This window comes from Protopterus annectens, chromosome 12.part0 (assembly GCF_019279795.1).
Source record: "Protopterus annectens isolate FY-2018-M chromosome 12.part0, PAN1.0, whole genome shotgun sequence".
NCBI lineage: Eukaryota > Metazoa > Chordata > Ceratodontiformes > Protopteridae > Protopterus > Protopterus annectens.
In genome coordinates, this window is record NC_056746.1 from 274648242 (window position 1) to 274676121 (window position 27880).

Here is a 27880-nt window from a genome sequence, read left to right on the forward strand (position 1 = left end):
TGTTTGGAACTCAGTATAGTAGGACAGTAGTTAACTTACAGCCTCATAGCTCCAAAGTTGTTCAGTTCGGTTCTCAACTGGGTTGCATTTTGCGCAAAATCCGTATGTCATTCTGTGTCCATGTAGGATTTGAACAAGTGTTTTAGTTTCGTTCCACATCTCTAGATGTGCTAGAGTTGAAATGGTAATCCTATACATTGTTTGCTGGTATAAATATCATGCAGACGTGTGTGTGTGTGTGTGTGTGTGTGTGTGTGTGTGTGTGTGTGTGTGTGTGTGTGTGTGTGTGTGTGTGTGTGTGTGTGTGTGTGTTTGTGTCATGCAATGGGTTGTCAGTCTGAGTTTGTATGTTTACACCCACTGGATGCTGGACTAGACTCCTGCTCCATACTCACTTCATGGTATTATATTCCAGTGCATTTATCTATTTCTAGCAGTTAGTGGTGTGGAGCTACTGTTTGGCAGTTAGCACAGAGAATTAAGGCTATGAACTGTTGTCTGGCATTTAGTGCAGAAGATTAAGACTGTGAGCTGTTAAGAAGCCACTTCTTTGTAGTCCAGAGTTTGTTCCTGCCAGTCCCTGTTTGCCTACTGTGTAATACTTTCTACAACATGATAAAAACACGTGCATGTTCACTCTAGTTTCACACCCTAATTGAAACTAAACAGTAACAAAGACAAAATATGTTTCACACTGCCTGCTGACTGTTGACCTTCACTATTAGTTAGTCTCCATTTACCCCTTGGGTGATAACTGATCAAAGAAGAGCTGTGCATGCAGCCTTTGTCATTTTTCTTTGCATATCCCTAACCCTATTTCTGATGAATGAAGTGGGCTTGTTAACATTTCTTGTGACAGTCTAGCTCTCCCCATGGCGTGGGCTTTCTCCCAAACACATGCCTGAGAGCTGCTGTCACTGGCTTAGATTCGCCAAGCCCATGTACACCACTCCTGTGGCTCTTGTGAACATGCAGGCCTGCATTTTCATGAGAACAGCTGGCCAATTGGAACCCCCTCCCCAGTTGACTGAGCTGGTATAATCCTCTCACTCCCAATAGTCCCTGCCCAGCTGTAATCAGTCTAGGATAATCTGGGTCACAGGCAGGGCTTCATCCCTCTCTGTCATAGAGTTAGATCAAGCAATACCTGTACCTTCACTGAAATAAAAACTTTTGGCCGGTTTCATGAACACCTGCACTAAATGTATGCAATCTGTATTCAAGAACATCCCTACCACATTTTTGTGCTGTCTATTCACCCAGAAGGATTAGGCTAAGTGTACACATGGTCTACACATTGTGGTGACCTTTATGAATCCCCCACGATACTTAAGGTTGCAAGAAAATTAGGAGGAAAACTAAAATTAGGAGGAAGAAGATGGAAATTACACTTGGGTTGTCTGTTCACTCAGAATGGTGTATACTTAGTGTAGGCGTTCATGAATTCGGCCCATTATTTATACATTTTACAAATGTAACTTAACATTGTAAAACAAGCATCTTTTATCAAGTGCTGCACACTTAAAATACAAATGTCTCCACTGATATTGACAGCATCTATTCTACACCATAACCATTAATCAGCCTGAAAAATGAAAGCCTTCATAATCTACTTCTGTCTGTTAAAATTTATTGGATTCGTCACCTCGTTGTGTCGTGATCTTCCATGTTTTAAGTGCCTGAAACTATACATTTCACAAGTAGCTTTTTTAGTATGACACTTTAAAATATGTCACCTAGATTTCAGTATGTATAACCCCATCATGAAATGAGTAGGATACAGTACAGCAGTATTAGTTAATACTGTCTTACCTAATGCCCCCAGTATGTAGCATAAAAATAGACTTTGCCTGTACTGTTTACTGTTGTCCAGTGGTAACTATTACTGAGTTCCAAGCCCACCAACTGTAAAAAAAAAAAACCTTAGAAGTAACTGCAGTAGTTCTATCCTCCACCTCTTCACAAAAGTCAGGTAATAAAATGATTTTTAATTAATGTAACTAACTGACTAACTGATGCAAGAAAACCAGATTTTCAGTACACCAACCAGGGGTGCAACCATACTGGATCTGGTCCTCATTAATATGGGTGAATGCTGCATACCCCCTAGTATAATATCTTCTCTGGTGAGGTCAGACCACAAAATGGGCTTCTTTGAAGTAAAAATAAAACATAGATCCCCAGCTAACCCTGGAATATTCGGGAACTACTCTAAGGATAACCTTTTACTGTGAAGTGATAACCTGGCAACATTTCAAGCCCCCATAAACCATGAGAACACTGCTGCCTACACAGAACTGTTCACAGAAACCCTATACAATTGTGTTAATAACTGCATAGAGGCAGCTGTACACACCTGGAAGAAGTACAGAACTAACTCAGAATACAAGCTCCCTGGTAGAATCACAGTATCAGTAGGTTTTATAACAGGAGGAAGAAAATCATGACAAAATTAGGTGGTCCAGCACCCAGCAGGATAAAAGCACTCTCATCAAACTAAACAATCAAAGCAGAGGAAATAAAGTCTACCAAAGCCAAATTTGAGGTAAATTTGGCCTCTCAGGGTAAGGACAATCGCAAGGCATTTTTTAGTTATGTCCACAACCTAAGAGGCAATACACAATTGTGTGCAGAGCTCATTGTAAATGGAACCACATATACTGAGCCAGAAGATGTAGCAATCCTACTGGCTGACAAATTCAGTTCCAACTTTACCCCTCTCTCTCCCTCAACCTTCCCTCAGGAAGTGCCATCAGATATAACTCCCCCTGATATTACTAGGGAACAGGTCCTTAATGTTGTCTCTAAGGCCACGAATACTGCATCAGTGGGCCCAGGTATTATCTCAGGTTGCCTTCAAGATAGCATGATACATGACCTATAAGGCTCTCTTGAATTGCTATTTAACTGTAGCCTCCATGCCTCATCAATGGAGAACAGCAGCAGTTATCCTTCTTGGGCCATCAATAGTCCCTGAAAACTACAGACCCATAAGTCTCACTAGTCCCGTATGTAAAGCCATGGAAACCATTATCATAAAAATGATCAATAATGACATAGAAACCAGACCCAACCCAGTTTGATTTCATCAAGGGCAGGTCATGCCTACTGAACCTGGTGGACTTCTTTGAGAAGGTCACCAAAGCAATGAATGGGGGCAAAATAGTTAGCACTGCCTAATTTGACCTGGCCAAGGAATTTGACATAATATCCCTCTCTGGCATTGCTGACAAGCTTAAGAAGTTAGGTACAAACCCTTATGTCACCTGGTCAATAGCCAGCTGGCTCACACATAGGACTCAGGAAGTTAGAATTGGGAAGTCCACTTATACAGAAAGGCCACTCACATCGGAGTCCCTCAGGGATCAGTTTTGGGACCATTCATTTTACTTCTCTGAAGTCAAGGCCCATGTCTGTGGCTTCTAGCTGACTAAATTTGCTGATGATTGCAAATTAGGAGCTGCCATTGCATCTCACACTGACACAAATGTTCTCCAGGAAGGGCTGACACAGACAAACAACTGGTGCCAGAGCCATGGACTAAAACTAAATGCCAAGAAATGCATAATAGTTTCCTTCAGGAAGTCATCCACCCCTGGTAACTATCATATTGACAACACACCCTTAAGAGTTGACCCAGTAGACAGGGACTTGGGGACACACATAGACAGTAATTTAGCCTTTGACCATCACATGTCTACAGTAGTACGGAAAGCATTCTGTGCTGTGCAACTTGTAAACAAAGGTATAGCATCTAGGTCCAAGGAGGTCCTTGTTCCATTGCATTCAGCATTTGTCAGACCTATCACTGTGTACAATGCTGCCTTTGGTATATATCTAACCAGGCATATGCAGTAATTGGAATGTCCACAGCGGTTCCCACAAAAAGAATACAGGGTGTAAGTGACATGTCCTGTGCAGACCACCTCAAGGCCTTATCCCTGTATTCTGTCTCCTACAGGCTGTTGAGGGGAAATCTATGCCTGACATACAAGGCATTATCAGACCCCACTCTACTGGACCTCCTGCATATCCGCAAAACAAACAACACCAGAATTACCCAGGCTAAAAACTTAAACCTTGCCTGTAATATAAAATGGGGCATGCGGGAGACACAGGTGTGTATCCCGGAGACTACCCCTTTTCTGGAACAGGCTCCCCATCCATGTGAAGCAGAGTTCCTCCCTAACCCAATTGAAGTGTAACTTGGACAGTTGGCTGGGGAGCAGGAAATTCATCCCTGGTTGGGCATCAATGTCTCTAATGGACACAGGCAGCCTGTAAGTGATTCATATCCAGGACCCTGCTTGTAAATATTTCACCTCCCAAGCCCCTGCTTACACTTATTAAGGGTACCAGAACTTGTCAGAGATTTGGGATGCATCTCAGGGCGTAAAAAGGCCCTTGTGGTCATTAGCCTAGTAAACACCTATGAACCTATGACCAAGAATACTCATTCTTGGATCAGCAGCTCCCTACAAATATAAGTTAAACAGAATGTAATACAAAGGGTGGTGATAAATCTTAATCAGTATAATATCATGGCTTATCAAGGTTTATTAAAACATCATTATGTTGACCCAGTAAGTTCTCCATTTACTGTCTTGATTTCTTGCATTTTCTACATAGACAGTGAGCCACTGGGCTCCTCCTCCATGTTACTCGGTAGTTGTGAAAGCAGTTGTCCCCTTAGTGGGATCTTTCACTAATACCTATGAGCTTCGACTCAAACCTCCCAATATGCGGTCTGTCTCATAAGTCATTTTGGGTTTCCACATCTCAGGTGTTAACTGAAATATAAATGTCCCTTCTAAAGCCCTTCTGTAAATAGGCAATGATTTGTCATAAATATTAGGTCCCAATCATATCTAAATGTTTTTGTTGTAAGATACCTGTTTGTTTATGGGAATATTGCTCATGAGATGGGTAAGGCAAATCAGTGGGATAGGTTAATTCAAGCACCAAAAGGCAACTTGGCTAGGCTTATAAACAAGGTAGCTAGCCTAGTACTTAGCTATGAACCTATGATAGGTTCATAGCTAGGCTACCTGTCCTTGCAGATTATTTTAAGGCTACCCTGTTTTCCTTGTTGTGCACAAAATAGCCTATCCCATCCATAGGTCTAAGCTGCACTTGAAAATGGACAGGGATGAACTTTGTTTTATGTGGATGGGAGTCTATTCCAATGCAGCAGTATCCTCTGCAAAATATACCTGTCCCTCCAAACTGTTCTGTTGATGTTGCAGAAGAGGTTTAGATCCCTAGACTGAGTATTCAAATGACATTTGACTTGTTGATGTTCATTAAATCCATCATTAGTAGATCGGAGGATCTTGTATGCCTGACACAAGTCACCTGTTAGCAGTCTGTAGGATAATGAATATAGTGACAGGGTTTTGAGTCGGTCCATGTTGGATATGTTGTTTAGGGCTTGTATCCTTTTAGTAACGTAACTCTGTGAGTGTTCCAGCTGTTGCATTTGTCTGGACAGATGCATACCAAAGGGGGCATTATATTCAATGATTGGCCTAATGAGGGCTGAGTAATGGAGGTCAGTGACATCCCTAGATCTAGACACAATCCATACATTTATAAGGTGTGCAATATAAATGGACTTTCTTACAGTAATAGGCAGATGTTGGTCAAAAGTTAGGTCACCGTCTAGAAAATTTCCCAAATCCCGAACAACTGGGTCATCTCTTAGGGACATATTATCAATGTGGTAACTCCCTGGGGAAGATGACTTCCCAAAAGATACAATAATGCATTTTTTGACATTTAATTTCAGACTATGGTTTACCACTTATTTATTTGAGACAAACCTTCCTGCAGGGATGGCTGCATTCATCTGCAAAGTTAGTCAGCCAAGGCCCTTTGATATTGGCTTTTACTTCAGAAAAGTAGATGTCAAACAGAAGAGGTCCCAGCACAGAACCCTGTGGGACTCCACTAGTAACTGGTCTCTTTGTGGAGGTAGCTTACCCTGTTTTGATTCTCTGCATCCTATATCTGAGATAGTTGGCAGCCCACTAAGTGACTTGGGGGTTATTCCCAGTTTATTTAGCTTTTTTACTATGCCTGCATGTGGAAATGTTTCAATGCTTTAGCCAGGTCAATGTATGTGGTGTGTACTATTTTGCCTTCATCCATTGTTTTGGTGACCTTTTCAAAAAAATGCACCAGGTTGAGTAAGCATGACCTGCCCTTGATGAATCCAAACTGAGACAGGTTTGGTGTTTTGAGGTTTCCTGTGTCACGATTAATTCCCTGGTAAGTATTTAAATGGCTTTGCATATAAGAGTGGTCAGACTTATGGATCTGTAATTGCCTAGGTCTGTAGAAGTTCATTCCTTATGCAGGGGAATGACTGTATCTGTTCTGCATTCCCGTGGTACATAACCTATATGGAGGCTGACATTGAACAGTGTTGTTACAGGTGTGACTGAATCTGGTTTCATGCTATTTGAGATGCATCCACAGGATATTGTTATGACCCATTGATTCAGCATTTTTAGCTTTTGCAAGCACTTTTATGACTTGGTCTTACTGTAATAGCTGGAGATGAGCCATTTTCAGGTACACGTTGAGGGATGAACAAAGAGGAAAGGGGTTAAAATTAGAGCTAAATTTATCTGCCAGTAGCTCATCTGTATCTTCAGCTTCAGTGTAGGTAACATCATTCATAGTCAGCTCAGCACATTGCTGCATTGTGCTTTGAGATTATGAACATAACTAAAAATGCCTTGTGGTTGTCCTTGGCTTGGGTAGCTATTTTACCCTCAAACTTGGCTTTGGTGGATTTAATTAAACTCCTGAGTTTTGTTTATTTTAGTGACAAGAGATCTAACATTCTGGGAATTACTTTTCTTTCTTTTGGTCAAAATTAATTATTTTTTGTTGTAAAGCCTGTTGACATTATGGTTCCACCATGGGGGTATGTTTATGAGGTTTGCCTTGCACTTATTCCTACAAGATACAGTTGCATCTATGCAGCTGTTCACATGCTGGTATAGTGTGATAGTGTACATTTCTATTTCTGTGTGCTTCCTATTAAGTACATCCGCAGGCTGCAGCCATGCAAGACAGAGTAATGCCAATGATTCAATATATGAGAGGTGTAAGTATTTATTGAAATGGGAGGCCACCTTCTCACCTCAGAACTAATTTGGAAAGTGCAAGGCATGTACACACAGCGCACCTCCACGTAACCAGCTTATACTGAGGTTTTTAGAGAACACAGCCTAAGCCTTCAAGCTAAGGGCTAAGAAACCTCAGCCATTCAGACAGCCACACACCATCCTTCACACTGCACATCCACAACCAGTATACACATTTCTAAGAGACATAAGGGTGAAGAAACCAATGCCCTTCATAGATATTCCAAGGCTACTGAGTGTTATGACCATTTATGCCTTATCAGTACCCTCCTTCAGGTTGTGCCTTTTTTCTCTGGGAGGCCATAATAGTCAGTCCCAGAGAAAATTTGTAAAACCCCATCCAGTCATCTTGGTTATGTTTATGCAGAGGTATTTTATTCCAGAGTTTGGGGGGCAATGAGTTATAAACCTGCCTCTCCACCATGTTTTATGTATTTGTTGACGAAGAATTATGTCCCTAGTTTTAGTGTTGGTGGAGCCACTGGACCTACAGAGATAGAGGAGGCCCAGGATAACCGCTTGTCTGATGGTATTGTTAACGAGACAGATGTCTCCCTTCAAAAGTCTGTAAGATATTGAATAAAAAGTTACAGCTTCCAAGCTGTCATAATAACCCAGGGATAGTCCAGGGATGTTAGCTCTATTTTTGGTTAGAAATCTTTGGGGTATTCCAAATTATTTAATATATTTAGTGAGATGCATCCTGAAGGGAACATTGTGCTCTGTAACTGGTCTGATCTGTGCTGAGTATAAGAGCCTGTTTACCTCTTTAGGCCTTGATGAAATTCCTTTGGCAATTAGTTGTACTAAATAAAAGGATTTCCTGGCAACAGTTGTTACATGATGGTCAAGAGAGATAGGTATCAGCCTAAGTTCTCAGGTCATTGATTATATATTTGTTTTGTTGTGGTATGTTGTCTATACACTATGAAGAGGGGAGGGGGTGTTTAACAAAAGTGACAATGCTTCCCTATTTAAAATTTAGATTGAGCACATTTTTAGTACACCAAGAGTTTATTAAGGAGAGTTCATTCTAGACGGTTTGGGCATTTGGGGGATAACAACCCCTGGTTTATAGTCATCTGCAAAATGTGTTGGCCAGTGGTCTTGGCTATCTGCTTGGAGATCTGAGAAGTACGGTCCAAAAATGAGACGTCTCAACACTGAAGCCTGAGAAACACCACTGGCCACTTTCTTATCTGTTGAAGCACCTGAAACTCACACTGTATGGACTCTGTCTTTCAATCAGTTTGCTATCCATCTTACCACATATGGGTTGATTTTTTCAAGGATTTAACTTCTGTATGATGCATGGGGAATGGCACTGAAAGCCCTGGACTGGTCAAGCTATGGCATGTGTACCACATGCCCACTGTCTATGGATTCCATGATCCTTTCAAGGAAATTAGCAGATTCAGTAAACTGGAACTACCCTTCACATAGCCAAACATCTGAGAGTCAGGCCTAATAATATTTTTGAAATTATGATTTATGAGTTTAGTTATAGTATGTTCCAAGGGGTCCATGTTCGGCTACCAAATTTAAAAAAAAAAAAAAAAAAAAAAACAGGAAGTAATAGGATACATAAGGTAAGTGAAGGGAAACCTTTTAAATTTTCCCTTTTCCCCAGTGCAGTGCGATTTCAGAGTTGGTATATATAGTTGGGGGGGTGTGGTTGTGTGTGTGATGTTGGCCGACTCTGGCCATTCAATGTCGTTTTTTTCTATGCTGTTGTAGTTCGGTGATTGTCCCATTCGCTGTTTTACTTTTGCTGTTTGCATTTTTTCAAATTTGGTAGCTGAACATAGACCCAGCCCCATGGCTTTGCAGACAAGACTTGTTAGACTGACAGGTCTGTAATTTCTTTGGTCAGTTGTAAGGTCACCATTATGGAAGAGCCACTCATCAGCGATGAATCCAGTAGTTAAGCTTCAGTTAAATAGTTTAAGGAGTGGATCTGCAAGGGCATGTTTCTATGAGGCCCTTTTGGAGGATGCTTGTGTCGGCTGGAGAGTCGATTATGGTGCCCAGTTTGCAGTCATTAAGCCACCAGGTTTGTTGTCTGGTACCACGAAGGAAGTGTTTTGATCTTGATTAGCATTTCTTAGGTTTATAGGCCCATAACTTCATAATAGGACATTGATCCAGAGGACCATTACCCAAACATAGACTGGGAGCATTACTCTAGCTGCAACACCCTAGCCCAAAGGTTCCTAGAATTTATAAACTCAAATGCTATGGAACAACTTGTTACCACTCCCACAAGAGGGGAAAACATACTGGACCTGATCATCACCAACATGGGGACTCTATGCTGCAGACCAGAAGTGTATCCCTCACTGGTAAGATCAGACCATAAACTAATCTCACTGGATATTCACATCCCGACCCCACCCCATGCCCAGAAAACCACAGTGAAAAACTTCTCTAAAGCAAATTTCACACTCCTCAAAACTGAGGTGGAATCCTTCAAAGCCCCCGGGCCTGTGGAAAATACGGCCCAGACCGCAGAATCCTTTATAAACGCATTCTATGAACACCTTCAGGAATGCATGGATCATGCGATCCCAAATAAAACCAAGACCCAATCCTCCAAAGGCAGATGTCCTGTCTGGTGGACCCCAGCCATAAACAAACTATACAATAGAAGGAGGAAGCTACTACATGATATAGCAAAATCCCAAAAAGGGAAGGTATCACTGATCAGTATTAGCAAAAAACTACGGGCACACATAAAATTGTCTAAGGCCAGCTTCGAGAGAAAAATTGCACAGGACACTAAGGATAATCACAAGGCTTTCTTTAGTTATGTTAGGAACCTGGGTGGTAATTCCCAGATATGCTCAGAATTAGTCCAAAATGACAAAAAATACACTGAACCCACAGACATTGCCAACATCCTAGCTGACAGGTTCAGCACAACCCCCCCCCCACCAAAAGGGCAAATATCTATCCCAGCAGAGTGCTGCCCCCCTGACATCTCAGATGCTCAGGTAAGAGCCGTCCTCCAAAGCAAAAACACAGCATCAATGGGACCAGATGGTGTCCTGGGCTACGCCCTACATGAACTCCAAGAAGAGCTAAACCCAAACATAAAACTACTGTTCAATCAAACCTGGTTGATTTCTTTGAAACAGTCACCAAGGCCATTGCATTATAGATAAGCTCACCAGCTTAAATATAAACCCATGTCACTAGATGGCAGTCCTGGGACCTCTAGGGAGGTAATAAAATCCCCCAGTCCAGGAGAATCCCTCATTGACTCTCTTCAAGAGGAATCTTGATGAGTGGATGGGAGATCGTAGGTTTACCCCGGGTGTCACTTCTGTGTCACTTTTAGACAGAGGCACAGTATACTAACCTCGAAAAAGGGCATAGCAAAATAAATTTAAAATGGGTGGTGAAAGCCAAACACATTCTGGCTAGGCTTATAAATGCCCTAGGGCAGATAGCCTAGTATGAACCTATGAACCTATTAGTAGCCTAATCACAATATCTTAAATTGTAGGTATAGACAAACATGATTGATTTATACCTAGTTTCAGCCCCTTCATTGTGGGCTTCAGACGCCTGCCCCCAGGGTGTATTTATGATTGCAGATCCATTTGTCCAGGTTACACTTGGAAGGGTCAGGGAGCTATTTTGCTTTATATCCAAAGGAAATCTGCTTCATAAAGGAGGGACATTTTGGGATAGATATGTCTGTCTGACAGCAGGTCTTATTTATGTTTTAGTGGAAGTTAAAATCTCTTGAGTGGGTGATTAGGGCATTATTAGTTTTGTGGATGTGCAGGAACTTGTACAGGACTGGATCATTCAAGGCCCTGTATGCTAGGTAGAGGTCACCTCTCAAGAGTCTGTAGGAAACAGAAAAAGAGAGAGAGAGACTTCTCAAAAGCAAGCCTTCTTCAGTTACTTGACATATTTATTCTGTCACAATCCTCCTGTGATGGATCCCACTTGTTGATCTACATGCATTCTGTCATTATCCTCTTGTGATGGATCTCACTTACTGATCTATATACATTCTGTCATTATCCTCTTGTGATGGATCCCACTTACTGATCTATATACATTCTGTCATAATCCTCCTGTGAAGCGTCCCTCTTGTTGACCTATATACATTCTGTCATAATCCCATAGTCCTCTTGTGATGGATCTACTTGTTGACCTGCATACATTCTGTCACAATCCTCCTGTGATGGGTCCCACTTGTTGACCTGTATACATTCTGTCATAATAGTCCTGTGATGGTTCCCCCTTGTTGACCTATATACATTCTGTCATAATCCTCCAGTGATGGGTTCCATTGCTTCTATTCCAACTTACATATCCATATCTAATATAATGAGAGTTTTAAAAACAAGCTCATATCAAGGAATAGCCATATCAATAAATTATATAAGAAGAGAAAGAAATTATTTGATGTTTATAAGAAATCTTGTTCTTCTTACCATGAAAGCACATTTAAGCAAACTATTTAAGAGTGTAAGAGAACCATTCTGAATATTAACATAAAGTAAATGCTAAAAACAAAAATGACTTCAAATTATTCTTTAACTGTGTCCAGAAGTTAATAATAAACACCTAACAATGTTCAAAGATAGTCCACAATAATACTGACCCAAATGAAATAGGTAATATCCTAGTCGACAAATTTGGTGCAAATTTTATATCCGCCACGGTTATAGCTATTCCACAGATTTTGCATCCACAGCCACCGTTGTTAATTATGGTGGAACAAGTTCTGTAAACCCCATCAAAAGCTAAGAACACCCCACTGTTACGGCTTATATGCGTAACAGAAGCAGAAGGTTATAATTCAATGTGGAAAGGAATGACGATGAAGCAAGGAGGAAGATCAAGAAATAGAGAGAGAGAGAGTGGGATTTTGGATGCATATCCTTAAGGAGAATAACAACAAACATACAGAATAAAGTATTCATCAAGATTTTGTCAATAGGGATGACTACAGAAAATAGAAAAAAGGGATCCCAGATATTGATAGCAAATAACTCAAGCAGAAAGGTAATACAGTGGGATAAGGCTAGGAAGTCATTTGGATTGCAGGCTAGAGACTATCTTCCCTATCAGGACTTGATCTTACAGTATAGGCAAAGGGAAGGGGATAGGGAAAGACCTGCTCTGGTAGATTTTTAGTTGAATCTAGAACAGAAGCAGACATTAAAAAAGGGATAATTAGTAGAACATATAAAAGATTGCATGATAACTATAAGAATTAATCAGAGAAAGTTAGAAAAATTGGTAAGAGAAAGTGGAAAATCAGTTTACAAGAGAACAATGAGAAGGCATATGTGTGGCTCCTAAGTATGCATCCAAGTCCAGAAGATTTAACATCTTTCCTTGGAAGTGTTTATATATCTATGTTTATACCCCAAATAAAATTTAAAGAATTTTTCCTTAGGTAGATAGCAAATGTTGGAGGTGTGATGGAAAAGAAAGAGGTAACTGGGAAGATATTTTAGGGAGTGCAATGAGTTGGTAAATTTTAAAAATTCCCTACATAATACTCTCTCAGACATATTGGGTAAACAAATGGATGTAAGTAAGGAAATTATTTTTTTGAGCTGAGATACAGGATCTGAATTGCATAGACATATTAAGGCCTTGTTAAGCTTATTGACATTGGCTGCCAAAAAAGCAATTACTAGAAAATGGAAATTAAAGTCGACACCAATAGTATTTGATGTACTGAGTATTAAAAGAGATAAAAGAACTAGAATAGGGATTTTTAGAAAAGGGATGGAGCAAATTACATAGAAGCAAATGGAAATTGTGGGAACAGTACAGGTAGAATATTGCTCAGGAGGAGGAGTGATGTTTAAGAAAAGACGGGAATTCAGCAATTTTTTTCTGGGTCTGTATCACAACGTTGAACTAAAATAAATTCGAACATTGTAATATTGAACCCTAAAGTCCGAAATTCAAAAATAGCGAAGCCACAGCACATCGATTTTTTTTTTTCCCATGGGAAAAAATTGGTGGGCCATTTTTGGGGCTTTGCTATTTCCTTCACTGTGGTGCGATCTCAGAGTTGGTATATTTAAGTAGGGGGGTTGTAGGGGCCCCCCACTTTAGTTTAAGGTTTAATTTTTCTTTTGTCACGGAACAGTGATTTTTTTCCTTGGGAAAAAAATCGCTGTTCTGTGTTTTCATTATTGTTGGGTTTCGGACTTTAGGGTTCGATATTACAACATTCAAACTTATGTTAGTTCGACGTTGTGATATAGACCCATTTTTTCTATTGTTGGACTGATGATAGTAGCAAAGAAAATGTATGTGTTGTATATTGTACTTAAATGAAAAAATTATGAAATGGTTTGTTTTCTTTTCTGTCAATGTATGTTTGCCTGAGTGTTAAGTGATAACTTAACAAAGATGTTTAAAATATAACACCTCGGGGCTCAGATAGTATGCCATGTTGTCTAATATCATACCCAAATATGGTCTGTCTAGACCTTTACTTAAACTCTTTAATCTAAACCATTGTAATACATTCACATAATTTATAGCCATTAGTCTCACTAGCCTGATATATAAAGCTATCCCTGGACCGTCATCAATTTGGCTGTGTCAAAGGAAGGTCCTGTCTCATTGAAATCATTAATGTTTTGAAAAAGTCACTCAAGCAGAGGATTGTGGTTGTGCAGTACATACATACATACGTACATACATATAGCATATCTGGACCTGGTCAAGGACTTTTGACACTATTTCCCTTCTAGGCATTCCTGACAAATTTGTAAATCTAAATATATAAACTCTTATGCCATTAAACTAAGGGATGGGTAAATTACTTCTGTCCTACACCACAGTCTAACTGTAGTGTAAAAACAGACTTGGGTTTCAGTAACAATTTAAAATTTTAGGACCAGCTATTAATTGGCAATACTCCATCTGTGTTAAAAGCATTCTCTAGAGTCTCCTTGCTCCTTTATCTTTTTAAAACTTTCATTTAGTGTCTCACTGCTGTTTTTCTGCTGTGATAAACATTTCTGTAGTGTTTTCTACGTAAAATAGTGTAACTAGTAGCTGTAGCATAGTTTCCCACCCTTCTTCCCTATTGGTGTCTTGTTCTTATACTTGGTAGCTTTTCAGTTGCCCGCCCCTAGTGTAACTTTTGTCTGACACACTCCTCCCAGTCCAGTATCATTAGCTCGTTCTACCTAATACAGAGAGAACATTTGGGAAGGCCGACCCCCTTAGTTTCTTAACCTTGAAGTATCTCCTTTCTCCCTTCCACTTTACTTTTAAAAAAAAAAACTTTATTCAGCTGCTTTTATAGTATTTGTGTTACCTCCTACTACTCTATCACTTCATCTTGTTTTTTCTGCTACTTGTTCTCTAAACTGTTAAATTGCATCTCCTCTGCTGCATTTATTACTGCTTGTTTTAGCCTGTTTAAATTTTAAATGTTATTCTAAGCCTCTTTGTTTTGATTTAAGCACGTGGGCTTTAGGCCTACCCGTTGGCTCTCTCTGGCCTCTCTCCCTCAGACTCTGACAAATACGGATGGTTGATATGGGCATCCTGAGACAGTGTAGCAACTGCCTCATGTACATGGACAACCATCTACTACTACCACCTAGGAACACAATTTGTGAGAGATGCAATTACATAAAGAAGCTACAGTCTATGCTCTCTCCCTCACAATTCGGTATATCTGGTATTGAGAAGGTTGTCAACACAATCACTACACCTCAACCACCAGCCACAACTACACAACACACACCCATTTATGTGGAGGTTCTCAACAAAACAAACCCAAACAGAGGAGACCTCAGAGGTAAAAACACATAAGAACTCCACAACCCTCCACACCACATACTATGCATAGTCCATACACCAGTGTCTCGCAACCACTAAGCCCAGCGTATTAGTCATATGAGACTCCATTGTGAGACACACAGATGTGCCTCTCACCAGGCTGGATAAGGAGAAAGTCACGGTTAGTTGTTTGTCAGGTGCCAGAATATGCCATATCACACATGCACTCAAGCATCAAAACAACAGGTGCTGTTATGACTCGAGTTGACCAAATTGTCGGTGGTTAGGCGAGTGAAGTTTGCAGAGGTAAGGGTCTATGGTATTTAATACTGAAGTCCTCTGTCCCGGAGGGACATAGGTGTCATCCCAGGAATGTTTACAGTTATTTACAAATTCAGTTAATATGTAAAGCACATATTTACAGCATTGTAATATATTATTAAATTATGTATACATTATAACAAATATATATATATATATATATATATATATATATATATATATATATATATATAACAAATATTGTGAATGAACTGCAGGAACAAAGGGTTACAAAATGTATCATCCATTTTCAAGAAAAATAATAATTGGAAAACTCTCTCATTGCAAGTGTAGCACCAGTCTTCAACCATTAAGGGGCTTTTGGAATTGCATCATCCCACATTTTTTAGAAAAAATGTATCCTAAAGATTTTTCTCCCAGCTAGCACCATATGTAATGCAAGTCATACATTAAAGGTTATACATTCTGTGTCAATGGAGTTTTCCCTGCTTGAGAATTTGTCTTCCTATCACCAGCTGCTACTACTTTACCTTAGAAAATTACAGACACTTTCCCATGCTTTTATTGGGTCTATGAACATTATCATGCCATCAGAGAAAAACTTTTAAGCAAACAAGGCATACCATTATATAACTTTAGTACCTTGGGTGACACTCCATTATGGCATCAGAATATTTGAGCTTACTGTTTTTTTTTTTTTGTCCAAAATATCATGGTTAAACAAGATCTTCTGGTGGCTGTAGTACTTATCTTGCCTAGATTACAAAGCTGGTGTAATACTTGCTGTTTAAAAAAAAAGGATAGTTGCATAGTTCCCAGACTGAACCTCAGTGATTATGGGTTACCTCACAGCCATATTTGCAACTGATAAGGGAAGGTGATAATCTTTCACTGTGCTTTCTGTAAGAAACCAATCCAAGCGGATGTGCTACATTCTGAATGCAGCACATGGACTTCTGAAGTTATAGCATTACAGCCATGCCACATATCCATTACCCTGATAATGTATTGTTCCGTGTCGCTGTAACTTCCTAATGGACATTTTCATGATTTTGTGCGGTTCAGTGATGTTGGAACCTGCCTTATGGCCAGTATCCTGATTGTGTTGTTCCAAGAAGCTGGAACCTGCCCCATGGCCAATACCCTGATTGTGTTGTTCCATGAAGCTGGAACCTGCCTCATGGCCATTACCCTGATTGTGAAGCTGGAACCTGCCCCATGGCCATTACCCTGATTGTGAAGCTGGAACCTGCCCCATGGCCATTACCCTGATTGTGACTCTTTCCATGTTGTTGAACCCTGCCCCATGGCCAGTACCCTGATTGTGTTGTTCCATGATGTTGGAACCTGCCCTGTGGTCATTAGCCTGATTGTGACTCTTTCCATGTGGTTGGATAATGCCCCTGATTATGTGTTACTCCATGATGTTAGAACTTGGCCCACAGCCATTACCCTGATTATACCTATTTCCATGTTGCTGGAAACTGCCCTATGGCTAGTACCCTGATTATGGGTTGTTCGGTGTTGTTGAAACTTGCCCCATGTTCAGTACCCTGTTTTGTGTTGTTCCATGTTGTTGGAACCTGCTGCATGACCAGTCCTCGATTATGTGTTGTTCCATGCTATTGGAACCTGCCTGATGGCATTTCCTCTGATTATGACTCTTTCCATGTTGTTGGAACCTGCCCCAATGCCACTACCCTGATTATGTGTTGTTCCATGCTGTTGGAACCTGCCCGATGGCATTTCCTCTGATTATGACTCTTTCCATGTTTTTGGAACCTGCCACCATGGCCAGTCCCCCGATTATGTGTTGTTCCATGCTGTTGGAACCTACCCCATGGCCAATCCCCTGATTATGACTCTCTCCATGTTGTTGGAACCTTCCCCATATCCAGTACACTGATTATGTGCTGTCCCATGGAGTTAGTATCTGCCCCATGGCAATTCCCCTGATTAGGACTCGTTTCATGTTGCTGGGACCCATCCCATGGCCCTGATAATGTTTTGTTCAATTGTTGAATTATCACTTGTGACATAGGCATATTTAAATATATATAAAAGTAATTAAATTGTCTTAAGTTAAAATTAACAAGCATTATGCTTCACATATATTACTATATATTATATAACCTAAGCAACATTACATAAATTATTCAATTCCTGCCCCTTTTTTAAACAAGAAACATCTTTATTAAACTATCACTTACAACATACGTAATCATACATTTATATAAATGAAAACAAATCACATTGACACAATCCTAGTTGCAAGCATTTTACATCACAAACCATACTGACACACTACCAGTTGCAAACATTGCATATCACTTTATAATCTACCTAATAATTTTCAGTCATGCTGTTGGAACCTGCCCCATGGTCATTTACCTGATTGACTCTTTCCATGTTGTTGGAACCTTTCCCATATCCTGATTATGTGCTGTCCCATGAAGTTGGTACCTGCCCCATGGCCAGTACCCTGATTATGTGTTGTTCCATGTTATTGGAACCTGACCTATGGCCAGTACCCTGATTATGAGTTGTTCCATGTTATTGGAACCTTTCCCGTGTCCAGTACCCTTATGTGCTGCCCCATGGCCATTCCCCTGATTAGGACTCTTTCCATGTTGCTGGGACCCACCCCATGGCCACTACCCTGATTATGTATCATTCCATGATGTTGGAACCTGCTACATGGCCGTTTCTCTGACTAAGACTCTTTCCATGTTCTTGGAACCTGCCCCATGGCCAGTCCCCCGATTATGACTTTGTTTTGTTGAAACCTGCTGTAAGGCCAGTACCCTGATTAGTGTTGTTCCATGATGTTGGGACCTGCTTCATGGCCACTACCCTGATTATGTGTTGTTCCATGTTGTTGGAACTTGCTCCATGGCCAGTACCCTGATTATGTGTTGCTCCATGCTGTTGGAACCTGCCCTATGGCCAGTCCTCTGCTTATGACTCTTTCCATATTGTTGGAACCTTTCGCATATCCAGTACCCTGATAATGTGTTGTCCCATGAAGTTGGTACCTGCTCCATGGCCATTACCCTGATTATGACTCTTTCTGTTTTATTGGAAACTGCTGCATGGCCAGTACCCTGATTAGCATTACTCCATGATGTTGAGACCTGCCCCATGGCCAGTAGACTGTTAGCAGAAGTAACTGACCCTAACCGTAATAGACAGCCACAAGTCAATAACCTAATCATAGTGTTCCAAGAGAAGATAGTATTGACTTGGAGATTTACCCTTAGATTGCTTCTTCAGAGTTGTCAACTCTTTCACTGCTTTTGGCCTAACCAGGCCCATGGCTTGGTCCTGCATTAGACATGACAGCTCTAGCTGGTCAGAAAAAGGCATGACCCTTTACTCATGATCAGAGGCTTGAAGGTGTTCAGTGTACAGTTTGCTGTATAAACTAATAACCTGCATTTTGACTTTAATTGAAGTAAAAGGCAGAGACTGGAGTGGCCAAAAGTCAGATTCAAATGTTCCTGTTGTATGATGGTTCTTTTACTATCTACACATTTCATTTTCCTGTGAACTCCTGCCCTTATTAGTTAAGTGTGTGTTTAAGGGATAGAATCAACTGAATTTTCAAGCGATTGTCATATTACTCTTTTTTGAGAAGTAATCTCCACTTGCCTCTGATAATGTAGTTTAAGATAATTACAATAGGTCAAGAAGTGACCAAGCACTGAGCTGTAATCATAACCTGCTGTAATGATTGGCTTTTGTTTCAGACTGAAGGCTAGACTTGGAGTGTGGCTTTTATTTAGGAAGAAGGAATATGACTAGTAAATCATTCTGATTAACATAAAACAGGTATGTATTCATCCTGCTGGTAATATCTTTAAAGAACTAAATGTGGCTAGCCGAGTGTCTCCACAAAAATGCTTATGGTAAGTAGCCGTGTATTCACAATTTCCACTGCATAATGAAAACTTTATCTTTTTGTATTGTTTGGTTGTTTGCTTTTAAGTGTGACTTATGTGTGAGTGAACACTCATAAGACGTAAGAAAAAATACGTGGAAGGAGATGCTGTACTTAAAAAAAGAGTGCCTTTAAAAGGACGTAAAGAGAGTACAGGCTTAAAAGAAGTGTGGGTAGCACTGATGAGGGTACATTTCATTAAAGGATTCCTGGATTTCAGGATTCATGCTGTGCAGGAGGGACAGGGAAATCATATGTGACAGGGAGTTTCAGTGCACAGGGATAAAATACACCATGCAAAAGGATAACAGGAGGGACAGGGATGTCATATGTGACAGGGAGTTTCAATGCACAGGGATAAAATACACCATGCAAAAGGATAACAGGAGAGACAGGGAAGTCGTATGTGACAGGGAGTTTCAATGCACAGGGATAAAATACACCGTGCGAAAGGATGATGATGATAAGGAGGAGGAAGGGTTCACTGTCTTGTTAGTTTTGGGTCTAGAAGGGAGCTATGATATAGCCAAGACAAAAGGACCACCCTACTAGCTTGTGTATTTTCTGTGGAATTTTCCCACAGAAGTGTTTAACCTTGCAGGTTTTGCGTACTTTTTTGTTGTACCTCTTTGCAGTACACAATGTTGATGTCACCACTAAGTACTTACAACTTGCTGTGTAGCCGTAGTGAGTTGTTTGAGACAAATACGCTACATGGGATCAGTCCTAATAACAAATGTGGTGGTGGTACACTACTGGTTGCTAATTTTCTTCAGACTGTTCCCCTTCCATCTCATGTTGCGTCTCTCTCATCCTATCTAAAACTTGAATTCCAACCATGCATGCTTCAGAATTCTTACCATCTTTCTTTGATGATCTGGGACATGGTGACACCTGAATTGTGGATATACAGAAGGCAGAAGCAGTTGAAGAGTGTATTTGTGGTGAGAGTAAATGTATTTTGGGGTACCGGAGGAAGAAGGAGCTAGTAGAACCTCTGATTCGGTAAGGATGCCGATGAGGAAGTGGAACATTTTTACATCAGTATTAATGTGCATGTATTGGCATGGACAGGATGCTGATGAGGAAGTGGGACATTTTTACATCAGTATTAATGTGCATGTGTTGGCATGGACAGGATGCCGATGAGGAAGTGGAATATTTTTACATCAGTATTAATGTGCATGTATTGGCATGGACAGGATGCCGATGAAGAAGTGGAACATTTTTACATCAGTATTAATGTGCATGTGTTGGCATGGACAGGATGCTGATGAGGAAGTGGGACATTTTTACATCAGTATTAATGTGCATGTATTGGCATGGACAGGATGCCGATGAGGAAGTGGGACATTTTTACATCAGTATTAATGTGCATGTATTGGCATGGACAGGATGCCGATGAGGAAGTGGAACATTTTTACATCAGTATTAATGTGCATGTGTTGGCATGGACAGGATGCCGATGAGGAAGTAGAACATTTTTACATCAGTATTAATGTGCATATGTTGACATGGACAAAGCTGAGAGTGAGTCACTTTGCAGCAGAGGTTCTGCCACAGTTTTGGTCAGCAGCTCTGTAGATGCTTTGCACAAGACTGAAGTTGGTCAGGGAAAAGTTCTGTAATGTAACCTGGAGAAGTTTCAGGATATTAATTCTCAACTAAATGACAGCATGGTTTCACATAACACAGTGTGTCCTTTTCAAACTTGCTCCCATTCTGTAGCTTTGTCACATCTGTGGTATGTTTAGACTTTCTCTGAATTAATTTCATAGGAGTTTTCTGGGGAAACTTATTTATTTACTTTTACTTCCTTACCATTTGTGAACCTGTTTATTGAGTAGGTTCACTGGACTAAGGACCCTTTTCAGGCACAACCTGGACCAACAGGCAACAACCGAAATGACATACATCAGGAAGAGGCTAACATCAAAGAAGGTAGAGCTTACAAAGAACAATACATGTGTACTTCACCCAGTAATTTGGTCGTATAGCTAATATAAATAAGGACATACATACATACCTTAAAATTGACGTTTCTCATTTTGTAATGATCTTCAGTTTGGCATGATTCATTAGTGAATTTGATTAATTATTTCATTTTTTAGCGAGGATTGTGAAAACAGTCACTGTTGTTTGAACCTTCTGGTACTTGTTAGCAGTTTCTGACTAGTTATTTCCTTGAGTTTTGTCTGGAAGATGGTTATATGTTGCAGGTGCTATTTTGAGATGGATTCTAAGGTAAAAAAAAGTAGAGGTAACAGTTTCAAAGAGAGTATGGAATATACTTTTGTAGCTTATTTTTTTACTGAGGGAGCAATAGCTTTGATGAATAAATTTGAAGGCTGCAAATATTTACAAAGAGTGTTTGTCTGATTGTAGGTAGGAACCAGTTAGACCTACTAATGGTTATGCAGCAGAGTTCAGTTATAGGGCTTAAATGTATAAATCTGTGTATCTTAATTTCTGTTTTCCAAAGGATGTTGGTGCTTTGTGATGAAAGTAAGGCAATAACTGAGTGAGCATGATCTAGCCTTGAAAATGTTACCTTCAGGACCAGCCTTATGTAAACTAGTACTCTAAGTGAAAAGTCGGCAAGGACCTCAGAAGCCACAGGGATTCTAGATGCTCCAAGATGCCTTTTAGAGTTTTTTAAATGAACTTTTTCATCCAGTGATTGCATGAACAAAAAACATGATCAAAGAAAGAAATTTAGTGTTACTCTTTAACTTTGTTTTTTTTTCCATTGGTCCTTTCAGTACATCCTAACTGACTAAGACTACAGAGTAGTAACTGCAGATGAAATAACTGTATCAAGCCTGTGGTTTGAGGGCTGCTAGACCCTCAGAAGCCACCAGGTTTCTAGATTCTCTGAGATGCATTTCAGAATTTTTTTAAATAACCTTACCATCCAAGGACGTTCTGAATGAAAACCATGATCTTACTCTTCAACTTTGCTTTTTTCCTGCATCCTTTCAACACATTAAAGGACCAAAACTGCCCTGTAGTAACTAAATTAAGGTGGGAGTCTGGGTGGTGCTAGCAACCCAGAAGACATGGGGTTATTTTAATTTTTTTTTTCTAATCTTTTGATTCAGTGATGTCCTGAATAAAAAAAAATATTTGTATGGAAAATAAATTCAGTCCTCCTTTTTATTTTAAAGAATAAATAAGTTAATTCCGGGTTTTAATGCTCAAAGCTGTCCAAACAACTGAGTAGACAAATGCTTGTAAGGGATACATGTATAAATATATAGTATCTGACCCCACCCCTCATCTCAAATTTAGTAGTCATGTTCTGTGTGTACCCCAGTGGTGTTAAATTGGGATTAAAATTAAGCCTACGATCATATTTCAAGCTGCTGTTATATTTATATACAGCATGCCTTCCCACCCCTACCACAAAAGGCAGCCACCTTATGATGTCAGACTAGGACAAAACTGAAAAAAGAGATACAACATAACATAGTTGCCATCAGACATGCATAAGCAGGACGTTCATATACCTTTCCCAAAAAGATAGCCTCTGTATATTCATCAGTTGTTTGAATGTGAGGCAAATGAAAAAAATATATATTACAGTAATATTTCCAACTTGTTATTTCTAGTAACAGTCCAAAACTCCTGTACAAGCTGTAGTGACTCTCCATGCACCTCTCTGACATTTGTGAGGAAAGTTAAATAAATAATGACCACACTGTCACTAGCCCAACACAAGATATAGTGACCTCTAAGGTTTGTGAAATATGTTAAAGGAATAATGACATAGTCCCCAACCCCCCTGTACAGGTGACCTTCTGTGTACGCGTATGAACAGAGCTGGTTTTAGATGATGTGGGGTTCAGGGCAGAGGCGATTACTAAGCCCGTGTCAAAATCCACTTTGACAACAGTGGTGTGGGTGGCCACCATCCTCTAGACGTTCTGAAAGTCTGGATATTCTGTGATGCATTTATCCTTTATTCTTTTGAGCGAGGAGTGCTAAAATGAGTATTGACAACAGGGCCAGTTACTTTCAGCCAGAAACCCCCCCCACCAAGCAGTTATAGCCACTTTTCTGTACAATTCAGACATCTGATTGTCATAAATTAGGTAATGTATTTCACTTTTGTTCCAAACAAACAGATGGCACACATTAAAACATTGCACATCGCTTCACATAATCATACGTCCTGCAAAAACAAAATAATAAGCGAACATCAGCAGGCAGCTGGACATTTTCCTCCACAGAAGACAGTCACAGCGATTATACTTGCTCTGTTTGTACATATCAGGTGTTCAGTGAAGCAGTTCATCTTACCATTCACAAATACACATTAGGCCTGCAAACCCAGACAGTGGCAGTTTCAACAAAGCAGATGACAGGCAGATCAGTTACTTTTATTCATTCAAGCCCAACCTGCCCCAGCAGTTATAGTCGCAGGTGTCTGAGGGCTAAGTCATATTATTTCACCTCCCCAGTCCTCACAAACAAGTTGCAACACATTAAAGTGTTCCAATCCAAGTTACCCACACAAATCACAAAGCCAGAAATACTGCCAAAAATATCTGGTTGATCACAACCAGCATAATTGTAAAAAACTTCTCACCGACGCAGTGCCATTTCTGTCATTTCTGTCTGTAATGATTTAATATGCCTTTTCCTGTTTACTCTGGTACCGTCTGGATCTCCCACTATCTCAATTTGCCAGACTAGCTTTGTCTTCCCCTTCCTGTTTGTGCATAAAAGTTCATGTCATCTTCTCAAATGACTCTTTCCATCTCCTGTCACAAGCAACTATGAAGCTCAAAGCCATTCTGTTCACACAGCTATCATATGGAGCTAACAAAGCACTAATAAGCTGCAGCAGGCAAAACAGACTACAATCTCAGTAGCAGTGCATCAAAAGTACTTCAGTAATACAACCAATGAAATGTTTATTAAAAAACAAACAAAATCAAAGATGTCATCTTTGTATTTTATAATAAATATTTCATTGATTGTAGTAAAAAAATTGCAGATATCATCATTGTTTTTGTAATAAATATTTCAGTGGTTGCATTAATAAACAGTAACTGTTTGAAGTGTCGAGAGTCCTGAAATATGGAGACTAAATGGCCGATACAATTGGCTTACATATAAGTCCAAGATGCCATTTCTCAGAAAATTCCCTTTTCTCTGAGAGGAGAGAAAGACTCCTACTAATGTAAAATCCTGTTGCTGACAAGGCAGGGATGTTTTTTTATGTTCAACAACAAAGTGTATAACCAGAACAGAGGGGTTGATATGGGGTCTCCAGCCGCCCCTTCATTCGCAAACATTGTTGGATGGTGTGAACACACATATTTGGAGCCTATTATGGGTAGATATGTTTTGTTTTTTAAAAGATTTGTTGATGACTCATTTTTCATCTTAGAAGGTGACCTCAACCAGGTGAAAGAGTTAATAGATTGTTTAAATTCTGGCTCTGAATTTCTAAAATTTACTTTAGGTGACATGGGTTTAAAGGTTAACTTTTTGGATGTCACTTTAGAATGGGTTAAGGTACTGAAGAGATTTGTAAGCAGGATTCATCTTAAAAAAAACTTTTACTAACAGTTACCTACACTATAAAAGCTTCCATCTGCAATTTATGAAAGACAATATACCCAAAGGCAAATACACCAAGGCCAGTTGAATGACCAGTGAAGATGGTGATTTTATTAATGAAATAGACTTTATTTGTTCACTCTTTTGGAAAGAGGCTACCATGAAGACAAATTAAGTACGGCTAAATATGTCATGGACAATCGGATGTCACTCTACCTGTCCATATTACAAGTTCCTTATAGTGGCTCCAAAGTTTTGAACAAGTCTGACAAAAGAAATATTTTGTAACTTGAACATGACTTTGGCTAGTGGATTAATAAGAGGTATTATACAGGACAAGTGGATCATTTTAGAGGGTAATCAGGACCTTTTTGCGATGGTCGGCCCCCACCCCATTTTGTGTATAAAAATCACCATAATTTAAAATTATTATTTGAAAGGGTGAAAAAAGCAGAGAAAAGGACTAGTTTACACACAGATAAACCATCTGGCATGCACAAATGCAGAAGTTGTACCATCTGCAGGTACATATTAGAGGGACCTTTCGTAAATTTGCCCCATTTACCACACACTATTCCAGTGCCTGGTTATTTTAACTGTAAAACCAAACGTGTGGTGTACATTGGGTTATGTTCTCATTGTACTGCATTTTATATTGGGATGACCACCCGGGTTCTGTGTGCCAGGATTAAAGAGCAGTACTATAGCATAAAAAAGAAGGATGGTAGAAATTTATTTTTTCAACACACCTTGAAGTGTCCTAACAATAATAAGTTCCTGTTTTCATTTCTGGAACAGGGAACACTCCATATAAGGGCTGGGGATTTTAAGACAGAGTTAGAACAAAAAGAAGCACCGTGGCACATTAGGTTAAACTCTGACAAAGCACCAGGGTTGAATGATGTAGTCAACATCAAGTGTTTTTTTAAAGAACCACAAGGTTCATTTGAAGAAATAGTTGTTAACAGAAGTAAATGCCTTTAATAGTTGAGTTTGTGATGTCACAATTGTGGGATAAAGAAGTATTTTCTATTGGTTTACAGATATTTTTAAATTGAAAGATTTTTATTGTTGGATGTGTTGTTTTCTGATGAAGTCTAATGACGAAAGTGGAAAATAAATTGTTATTTACGCTAAACTTTGTGCCTCTTGTTCTCAGTTTAAGTTCCAGTTCTTGAAGCCAGGGGTGTTGTTGCAGACTTCCTGCAATGGTAACTCTTTTTTTTCAGTTTATTAAATTTCAAAAATGTACTAAACTATATTTTTCACGGGGATATATCACTTCATTGAATGGCTATTCAGCAAATAGCCATTCGTCGAACACCTATTTAGTGAAGCCGCTCTTCATCGAATGAAAAATTTTAAGTAGGGCAAACAAGAGGTTGGCCAACTGAGTGACCGCAAAAAATTAAAATAAATAAAATTTAAAACCTGCCAAGGTGGGAGGCTATGCCCCCCACACCCTCCTAACTAAATATACCAATTCCGAGATCGCTCTACAGTGGGAAAAAGGGCAAATTCCAAATGGTGGCCAACCACTGGTTTGCCTAGTTAAAATTCATCATTCAATGAAGAGGAGCTTCGCTAAATAGGTGTTTGACGAGTGGCTATTCACTTAATAGCCATTCAACTAAGTAATATAGACCCATTTTTTTCACAAATAGAGACAGATACCTTTGCTTTGCAGAAAATAAACCAATGAGTCTGCTGTGTTAGATAGCACTTCTGTTCTCTTCTGTTTTCTTCTATCTCTCTCTCTGTCTCCTACCACAACCAGTTCATAATGATGTGATGATACATTCAGTCTGTAGCCAGGAAAAAAGGAGCTCTAGAGCTGATTATATTTAAGAAATACAAAGCAAGAGCAACTTGTTTTACATTTTCAACACTAGTTTACCTCTTTAAATCATGAAAAGGGACAGACAATTGGAAATTTGTATACATAGCTTTCATGCGGCTAAAAACAGAATGTATGAAAAAAACTGTGTGTTTGAGAGGTTTGATTAGCATCTAGTAACCTCTTAGTTTCATATTTAAACTTCTCAGGTTTTCTGCTTGTTGTGGCTTGCCTATTATGGGGTGGTACACAAAAAACGCATCCTGGGAAGAATCAGAATTACAGTAGTATGGCCATATCAGAGTAGCAAAAGGGGGAGGGAACAGGGCCCACAGCCTAAACCTGCTTTGCCAAGCCAATTGGAGCATCACTCCCTTGGAGCACTTGCTGTGCCGTGGGCACATTTTCTTTCTGCAAGGGTAGTTTCTTTCTTTTTTTTTTTTTTTTTTTTAAGAGCAAACCAACATTGCTCTAAAAAATAAAGAAATAAACGAAGAAATAGCAACTCTGCAAACATGGCACCCAAGGCAGATGCCTTGTTTGCCTATGAGCAAGGCCAATCCTGAGCACCATAATAGCAAGAATTTGTCCAGCTTCCTTTATACTTGAGCATCAAAGTGTGACAGGAATGTTGAAATGTCTTCTATGGTCAAGCATAGATGTTTGTTTTGGGTTACATTAGATAATTTTTTGTCTCTCATGATCAGTGAGCAAGACATTTAGAGATTTAGAAAGTCTTTGAAGGTTCCAAGGAGTATTACAGTGTTTTTTTTTTAGTGTTTTAAGGACAGTTTGTGGTTTTGCAGCCAAGTCCAAAGAAGAGCTAAGCTGTTTTAAACTTCAAGTGAATTGAAACCTTGGCTTGAGATGATTGTAACTGTTGAAGTGATACCCCCAACCCCATGTGCAAACATGGGAAAAGGGGTTGAGGATGGATGGATTGGAATGGATTCTAAAGTGCTACAGTTGACAGAAACCTCACTGACTGACAGGAAGTAGAGATAACTGTTAGGGTGAACTGTGTGGAGAAACATTAGTGCACAGTGATCTATGTTAGAGTATTGAGTGTGAAGAACAGCCCTTCATCTGCATCACATCACCCATGTGTTGGAGAACAGGATCAGCCTGTTCAATGTTAACATATAGAGATCTGTAGAAAACAGATCACCTCATCATGATCCATTATTTCAGTAAAACGGATTTGCCCAAAAAACTGCTTAGAAATAAGACTTAATAGTGAAGAAAGTACACAAATGGCTGTACTGTGGGAGTTACGGTCCCCAAGTCCCTAATGCTTCAAATAAA

General features: G+C 39.7%; 1 protein-coding gene across 1 annotated transcript in view; it reads left to right on the forward strand.

The window, feature by feature from the left end:
• LOC122816501 (coronin-7-like) overlaps positions 1-27880 on the forward strand; it is a 3324782-nt gene that overhangs the window by 3012597 nt on the left and 284305 nt on the right. The window lies entirely within an intron of this gene.